Here is a 9,636-nt window from a genome sequence, read left to right as displayed (position 1 = left end):
TGTTCAATATTTGCATAAGTCTATTCTGGGCCAACTGGAACAACTGCATGAGAAGATAAGATGGAAAACAGGCATAATTTTAAATTTGAAATAGGGAAGGCCAAATCACTCAATTTTTAGTCCATGTTAATTTTGCTTATATTTAACTAAATCAGTTCAGTTTCCAAAGCAGTCTATGATATGTATCAGTTTGCATATATATAACTCATTTGACAATTCATATTTATTTTGGGCCATGGCTTTTCTTGATATACGTGTTTCTGTATATAATTTCTCTAGTTGTAAATCCAGAAATACAGAACTGAAGGATAATTGTATTCTGTTAAGCCTATTAGTTTGGCATGTGCAGATTAAGCTGGTTCTCTAGATCACATAAATTTTCACCCATCATGAGCTAGAAAAAACAATCAATCAGTTTCAAGACAACATCTGTAGCAGATGTAATTTAGCCAGCTATGTTCCTGTACTATTTATACTACATCTGGAAGCAAATCTTTTGGGCCAGCAAATCTTTCCAAACAGTCAGACAACAACCAACAAATATTTATGGATCATATATACAGCTTTGCAGTATGTATAGCAAAGCTGGAATGTTTTTGTTGAAAATGAGTATTTAACATTGTATTTTTTAAAAAAAGCAAAACAGAACTGAGCCATATAATCATAGCAATCAACAACTCCAACTAGCTAAAACAGAATTTATTTTTCCATGTGTTGTTTCCATTTCCTTCTGCAGATGGTTAAGAACAGATACTTTTTTCTATTTAAAATATTTAAACCCCAAACCCTAAATAAGTACCACACTGAACTAGTGCACTAGAAGAAATCTTGGTTTCTTAGAAAAGGAACACACCTTCCCTATCTCCTATAAAACAATAGATGGGAAATTCTTATGCTAACATAGGGTTCACATATTGCACTAAGCCATAATGTGATTTCCCAACAAACACGCTTTGATCTTGATTCAAAGATGATCAATTATTGTCGTAATGATGATTAAGTGGTCCTCTTGAAGGAAATGTTGCTACAGTTAACTTCCTTCCTTAGAATAGACAAAATTTATACTGATATTTCCTATTCTCATCCATTTGGTAGCAAAAACAGAGGACATTTTTTCTTTTCTTTCCCTGAAATTTTAATTCCACAGAGAAATTGCTTTTATTTCAGAAGCATAGCTTATGAAGACCGTATCTGATTATCCTTGACTTATTGATCACTTTAATAATGTGAAATAATATCCTGTTCCCAGCAGCATCCAATGACCCACCCATATAAAAGGGCATGCTGTCACCAAAGTCTTATCTCTGCTCTCTCCATGGGGTTTGCATATTTTGAAATCTAAAATTTTTAAAATTTTTGATAATTTTAAATTACTTTTAAAATAAAAGTAATCACTTTTTATCTTTTTATAATGATTGTTTTTATCTGTTTGCTATTTTATTTACTTGTTGTACGCCACCCAGAGACGCTTTATATAAGATGGGTGGCTATATAAATGTGACAGATAGATAGATAGATAGATAGATAGATAGATAGATAGATAGATAGATAGATAGATAGATAGATAGATAGAATCTCTGACTATTAACTGTGTAAGAAAAGGCAGATTTATATATTACAAAAGCAAGTTAGTATGATGTGTGAACCTGCCTATTATTGCAAAAGTGGACAACATCTGAGGCGACCCAGCTACAACTCAGACTCCTGGCCTCTGAAGCAGGCCATCCACTGACAATGACTTCACTGAAAGGAGCCTGGTTGAACTTCTCAGCTTTTTTGGGGTTTTGAGGATGGGAATTACAACAGGAGACTTTCTAGAGTCAAACCACTTCCTTCCCAATCTTAAACTAATGCCCAAATGGACCAAAATTAAACTACCTTAAACTAATTTAACAATTAAATGTTAAAATAGAACATTTTCCACAACCTGAGAAACAGACAGGTAGGATTCACACATCATGCAAACCTTATAGCAGTTTGTTTTTTGGCTCATTACCATCTATAAAACCAGCTATGGTTTTAAACTATGGCTTGTGGCTTGGCATAAAGTCATTCTTGGTTTTAACCATGATCAGTCGAACAAGCCATAGTGGCTTATTCCACCCATAATATTAAGCCATAAATAATAGTTTATAAACAGCTGGGTTTACAATCACACATACATACACACTCACACCCTTTAATGAGATGGATGAACCCAGCTCTTTATTAGAGTTGAATGGCATATTGTCACAACTATAATGGCATATTGTTACATATTATCATATATTGTCACATGGGCTGTAGGGATCAGCTGGGATTGTTGCTATTGTACCAGCCTTCCTGCTCTGTAGCAACCTCCCGGCCTGAGTTCTTCGACTCCAGCTCAGGGTTGGCAGTGGAGTTCCCCAGGTTTATGGCCCTGGGGGACTTCAATCTGCCTTCCCTGGGAGTTGGGTCTGAGGTGGCTCAGGAGTTCATGGCTACCATGACAGCCATGGGCCTATCCCAGGTCATCCAAGGCCTGATACAGGAGAGTGGTCACACCCTGGAACTGGTTTTCTTATCGGAGCAGTGGCAACATGATCTGGAATTGGGGGAGTTTTCGGTGTCTCCTCTGTCATCATCAGATCATGCCCTGGTAACCATGAGATTCTTTGGCACTGTCTCCTGCTGCAGAGAGGTGGGACCTATTAGAACAGTCTGCCCCAGTGACTGATGGACCCTGATAGGTTCCAGAAGGAGCTGGAGGTTATTCCTCATGGTCTGCTGCACGGTCCAACTAAAGCCTTGGCCATCGCTTGAAATGAGAGGGTGGCTATGCCCTTGGATTGGATCACACCCATGCAACCTCTTCCCTCTCGTGGATCCCATCACTCTCTGTAGCTTATGGAAGAACTGAGGGAGATGAAATGGGAGAAGAAATGTTTAGAGCAGGGGTCCTCAAACTTTTTAAACAGGGGGCCAGTTCACGGTCCCTCAGAATGTTGGGGGGGCGGACTATAGTTTGAAAAAAACATGAACAAATTTCTATGCACACAGAGGATCCCTCTCGCGGAGTATGAGGAGAGGAGGAGAGCCGCCGGACCTGGCATACCTGTCATGTAGAATAGTCCGGCTCTGCGATCTCCCTCCTCATGCATCACCTGCAGCTCCCGACACAGCCCCGACATTTCGGTGGCCAATCAGGCGGGCGGGCCGGATAAATGACCCTGGCAGGCTGCATCCAGCCTGTGGGCCGTACTTTGAGAACCCCTGGTTTAGAGAACCACTGGAAGTTGAACTTGATCAAACACAGGTGAGGCCTGCTATTAAGGCCTACCTTGTGGTGGTATGAGTGGTGATGTGGCAATACTTCTTCGCTCTTATTATGTCTGCAGATAGCCATCAGCAGCCTTGTTTAAGGTGTCATGAGCCCCCCTGGGGAAGGAGGGAGGTGCATCTACAAGGCCAGGCAGAGAAATTTGCAGAACATCTGTCAGACAAAATTGCTTGAATTTGATCCAGGTTGGATGCCAGCTTTGACATAGGTCTGAGGGAGATGACTGGGGTACAGCCTTGCCCAGTTTTCTGGGAATGGTTTGATTCTGTTGGGTCTGAGGAAGTGGACAGAGTCCTCATAACTGTGAGCTCAGCCACCTACTCTTTAGATCCATGCCTCTTCTGGCTAGTTAAGTCTGCCTGGGGGGTGCCATGCGGTTGGATCCTAGTGGTGATTAATTCCTCCTTGCGAGAGGGGGTTGTTCTCCTGCCCTTTAAGGAGGCATTGGTTCGTCCCCTCCTTGAGAAACCATTGCTAGATCCCACCATACTGGACAACTTTTGTCCAGTGTCTAACCTCTCTTTTTTAGAGAAGGCTGTGAAGAAGGTGGTTGCGCAGCAATTTCAGTGGGCCCTGGATGAAGCAGTGGGTTATCTGGACCCCATTCAGTTGGGCATGGGACATAGACAGCATTGGTCGCACTTTGGGATTATCTCTGGTGGGAGTGAGACAGGGTAATGCATCTGTCCTTGCTCTTCTTGACCTCTTGGTGGCCTTCAATACCATAAACCATAGTATCCTTCTGGATTGGCTCCATGGGCTGGGAGTGGGCTGCACAGCATTGTACTGGTTCGCTTTCTTTCTACAGGGCTGGTATCAGTCGGTGCTTATTGGGAGTGAGAGGTCCTGCCGTCGACCCCTATTATGTGGGGTTCTGCAGGGTTTGGTGCTCTCTCCACTCCTACTTAACATCCACATGGAGCCACTGGGTGAGATCATTCATTGCCGTGGGATGAGGTACCATCAGTATGCTGATGATACCCAGTTATACATCTCTGCCCCTGGCGAATTAAGTGATACTGCTGATGTCTTATCCTGGTGCCTGGAGGTTGTGAAGGTCTGGATGGGGAACAACAGGCTTCAGCTGGACCCTGGCTAGACTGAGTGGCTCTGGGGTTTGGGGCCTTCTGGATCTGAGAATTTACCATCTTTGGCATTGGTCAGGGTGGCATTACAGACAGACCTGGTGCACAACCTGGGGGTCCTTCTAGACTCTCGACTCCTCCAGCAGTTGTGGTTAGTTGTGTGCCACCTGCACCCCTTCCTGGACTATGAGACTCTACTCACTGTCACTCATGACCTGGTCACCTCCAGAATGGATTACTGTAACATGGTCTACATGGGGCTGCCCTTGAAGAGCATCTGGAAGCTTCAGCTGGTGCAGAATGCAGCTGTGTAGACAGTTATGTGTGCCCCTAGGATGGCACATGTGACACTTTTGTTCCATGAGCTGCACTGGCTGCCAGTTTGCTTCTGGGTGGAATTCAAGGTGCTAATTTTGACCTTTAAAGCCCTACATGGCATGTGACCAAGTTATTTGAGGGACCAGTCTGATGTACATTTGAGATGTAACCGTCTGATCCCGGTTACATCTACCCATTCCATCAGGTCAAGCAGAAGAGGTATGCTCTGGGTCCTGTCTCCTAAGGAGTTTCATCTGGCGGGAACCAGGAGATGCCTTTTCTTCTGTGGTCCCTGCCCTCTGGAACACCATTCCCCCTGAGCTGAGGTTAACCCCATCCCTGTTAGCCTTCTGAAAAGCCTTGAAAACATGGTTCTTCCATCAGCCTTGGGGATTTCACAGTGAGCCTGCAAGATAGTTGTATGAAGTTAAATGACTGTTATTCTCCCACTATCTTGGGTTTTTTTCATGTATTTATTTTTTATTTTTGTTTTTATTTATTTTGATGTTTCTTGAACTCTTTCTTGGTTTTAATGATTACTATGCTTGTAAGCCACCCAGAGTGACTTTTTGTGAGATGGGCAGCTATATAAATTTACTAATAAATCAATCAATCTACTCAGGAGCTGTTCATATCAAGCCGGGCAGGCCAAATTAATCCCACTAAAACAGAACCTGAAGAGATTCCAAATTCACTGCTGGGTTGTAGGCTGGAATTAGGGAACATCTAAATAATCGACTACCAAAATTTCATCTGCTCCAGATTAACTGGTTAATATTGCAGCTCTACTAAATATGTATGATAATGAAGCAATCATCCCCCACAAGGAAATTACCCTAATCGAGCAATGAAAGAGCAAGTATAATGAAACAAACTAGTCTATCAAATCCAACATCACATTTACTCCTTTTCTAATATTGACACTCCTGACAGTTAAATACTGCAACCTGCTGTTAAATCCAGGTATTGCTCATATTCATACATTAATAGAAGTTTTAAGTTCATATAATTTCCCAAGCATAGCTAAACGTTGTAAGAAGAGAGCCATGTCAATCTGTGTTAGCCTGGAATTAGAAGAAATCCAGTAGCCCCTTTTTGTGACTACTAAATTTAATTAAAGGGCATAAGCTTTCATGAACTACAGTTCACAAAAGAAGGGCATCTGATGAAGTGAGCTATGGTTCACAAAAGCTTGTGCCTTTTAATAAAATTGGGTAGTCCGAAAAGCATAGCTAGAATTCTCCAACCTTTTTGTATATTTAGGCTGTGATCCTAAATACATCTATGAAGGAAGCTTTTCTCAAATTCCCAAAATCCAATTCAACTCAGTCACCTGGATATGTTTGTTGATGTTGATGAGGCTGTGAGGATATGGGTCAGGAGGGGTCATCAACCTTCTCAGGTATGAGGCACTTCTGAGTAATTTAATGTGCGAAAACTAATTTAAACATAGAAATAGATGCTGAAGTTAATGTTTTATTTTCAAATTCCCCTTCTATAAATATATATCTACCTTCCCTATCTTTCGAAATCTTTTGAGCCTTGAAATTTATGCCAGCTTTGAAAAGAATAGCTACTCCCCTTGATTTATTAGATCCTTGTGCAAAAAATTGTTTATCAAAATAACTATCATTCAACCTATTTGTTGTATATGTTTCTTGTAACATAACCACATGAGGTTTAAATGATTTGACATAATTAACAATCCTTTTCCTCTTAACAGGCTCTCCCAGACCTCTAACCTTTACGTAAATAATTTTACATTGTTCTCCCATTACCTACATTTTTAGAATGTCTGTCTAATTTCTCTAAGCAGTTAAGATTATCTTGCATCCAGAAAATTATTGAAAGCTTATTGCTCAAAAAATCTATCAAAAATTTGCCTGATATCAAGAGTACGTATAACATTAGAATTCTTTTCCCTGCATTAATACCCTCCTCCCATTCTCCCTCCCCTCTTTGAAAATCAGCCTCCTCCCTTATCCCCCCCGCCATCCTCCACACTGTACCATGGCTCCATATCCAGCCTCCCTACCCTCCAATCCCAGTTAGACCGATAGCAAAAACATTGCAGAGGATCCATACTCTTTCGAGTATAACAACCTTTGTTTGCAGTTTCATGTCACTGCTTCTACTCGGTATAAGCATTCAGGGACTCTTTGATTAAGACTAAGCCGCTCAGAGGGGCTAACTTTTTTCTGTACTTCAGTTTTACATGCCAATTCTGAACCTTTCCACATAATAAAATTAGTTCAGTCATGCTGGTAAATACATTCCTGCTGATCACACGATGCTGAGTACAAGCTACACTTATCTACAGTTCCAGACAATACTTGGAAAAGCAGCCTACTCTTCTGCCCCACACCATTAGGAACTGGTAGGACATGACTTGTAGCCTATTTCTGCTGTGCCCGGGGGCATCTTTCTTCCTATTTGGAGTGCTTGCCTGCTCCCATTTCTCAGCTCAGTCAGGGGGTTAGTTCAGTTGTCGGAGTACATCAGGGAAGATCTGGGTTCCAACTCCAGGTCTGCCTGTAATAAATAAATCTCATCTACAACCTTATTGTGAATGAGAAGGTGGACTGGATTGTATTATCAAGACATGAATGGGTTTGGAATGGTGTATATCACTCTGAAATGTGCCCATCTACATTTCAGCCACAGCATCAGCTGACAGCCTAGGGTAGGCGACATGGGGTGGCTATCACTATATGGAAGGTTCTGCTGTCAGCCAGAGATACCATTCCATAGTTAAGGATGTAAGGCCTTGTTTTTGAAGTTAGGCTGTCCCCCTTGATGCACAGTGGTGTTCCTGCTTGAGCTGCTGGCCCTAACTTTGGGATTGGCAGTGGAGTATTTTTGGGATATTTGAGATTGGCAGTGGAGTATTACGGTACTTGGGGATTTCAACTAAGCCAAGCAACGCATATTATGGCCTAAGGAGATGCAGGAATTGATGCTATGGATATACCTTACAACTTCAGTTGTGTAAATCAACCCAAGGGAGGAAGGCTTTATTGATTTTAGTTATTTTAACGAATTCATTACTATAAAATAAGGTTTATTCCTGCTAAAACATTCCCAACTTTTCTCCGTATAAGATCATCTCTATAAAATATGTATTACTTTCTCTGACATAGAGAGTTTATGCTGCCCAGCTGGTATACAAGGATGACCTCACAGAGGCCTAGGGGTACAGGTAAGCAGATCCAGAAAAAAGGTAATATGCCCATGACCTCACAGATATACTGCCCCTACCAAATAGTTATACAGTTAAAGGGTGGTGCCAAGTTTCTCAGCAGACACTGAAAGCTGAAGTTGGGAGTTCAAGAGGATTCAGGCAGCAATGGATCTGTGAAAGTGAGTATGGGACCAGGGAAGGATTGCTCAAGATGTGCTTCCCTTATTCCCATGTTTACAGAGAAAAAACTGACCTAGTAATGACAGGAATAAAGGAAGTCAGATAAACACTAGGCCAGGTCAGCAGAAACACGAGAGTTCCTCTACTGTTTTTTTTCAACCCGATAAACATCCAGCATGTCAAGAAGGCAGTCTTGACCCATACAATATGCAATATTGCATAAACAATAGATAAGGTTAGTTCCCCCCAATGACCTTTTTAAGCGTCTTTAGCTTTTATGGCTTTTAATCTTATTGATTTATCTCTGTTATTTTTCTCTAGTTATGTTATTGTTTTGTTGTATTTTTCACATTTTTATGTACACCCTCCAGACAGCATTGATGATGAGATGGTATAATAATAGCTAGCTAAAAAATAGAGAGCTTCGTATCCTAAGTGCCTAAAGTTCTTTAAAGAGCACAGAAGCATTAGTAAAATGCATTATGGCTACCCCGTGACCCACATACTCACAATGCACACAATACATTACAAGCCACCGACTCACTGAGTCCCCGTATTTCTTTAAACTCTAGGCCTCATCCCCACACCCCCATCTGTGTGCTTTTCTCCGCTCCTCAAGACAGGAGGAAAGTCTTCTGTCTGAGAACTGCCCCCACAAAATTTCCCTTACCATGCCCAGGAATGAGGCCCCAGAGAAGGGCAGTGGTTAGCTGCCACTGCTGCTGTCAGGAGGGCAAGGAGCAAAGCAAGGGGGATCTTCTTCTCTGCTGCCTACCTCTCCACCCCTTCCCTCCAGCCAAGCATGGTGACAGGCAGTGACGCACTACATGAAGGTTAGCATTGGAAATAGTGACCTGGGAAAAGGTACTTCACAAAATCAGTATTTCTCCGAGCCAAAAAAGAAAGCTGGTCACTTGGTGAGGTTCTAGTCTGTCCAGCAGCCAAAGTAGAAATGGCCACTGAGGCAGAGAACCCAGTGGTTGAATGGAAGGGCGCAATCCAGTCCTGTAGTGAGTCTGTTGGAGCTCTGCAGGTGGCTGAGCCCCCTTAGGTTCCTGCTCTATGAAGCATGTGGTCTTTTCCAATGAAAAACACATCACTTTCTTGCTGGATCACCTTGATCTAGTTTCAGTCTTCCTCGATGGAGCCTCCACGATGGAGATATGTCTTTTGTAAAAGATAAGTGGGTTATCTTGGAGCTGGGGGAAGGTTGGGTAGGTGAGCCCCTAATCTGGTTTCCTTGGTTTTGGTTTAGTGTGCTGTGTGAACTCAACCACTGAGATTTATAAAGTATGTGAACCAATTAGTTGTACCCTTTTCAGGAAAACATGGCTAAAACATGTCCTGGGGAAATTCTTTTGTTTGACTACTTTACTGCCTAATTATAAAATTAAAAAGGCCAAAGCACTATAAAATCTTTCTAAATTAAACAGCTTGTTCAGCTACATCTTATGTGAGTCATTCAACAAGATGGGCGGTGACAAATTGGATATATAAATAAATAAATATAAAATAAAAGAGAAATATGTGGATGTAAATTCTTTTGAGGTAGCATTGCTGAAAAATGTTGA

Source organism: Python bivittatus, unplaced genomic scaffold (genome assembly GCF_059951505.1).
Source record: "Python bivittatus isolate LINGU-HERP-01145 unplaced genomic scaffold, Pbiv_v1 ctg000580_np1212, whole genome shotgun sequence".
Taxonomy (NCBI): domain Eukaryota; kingdom Metazoa; phylum Chordata; class Lepidosauria; order Squamata; family Pythonidae; genus Python; species Python bivittatus.
Note: the sequence above shows the minus strand (reverse complement) of the source record.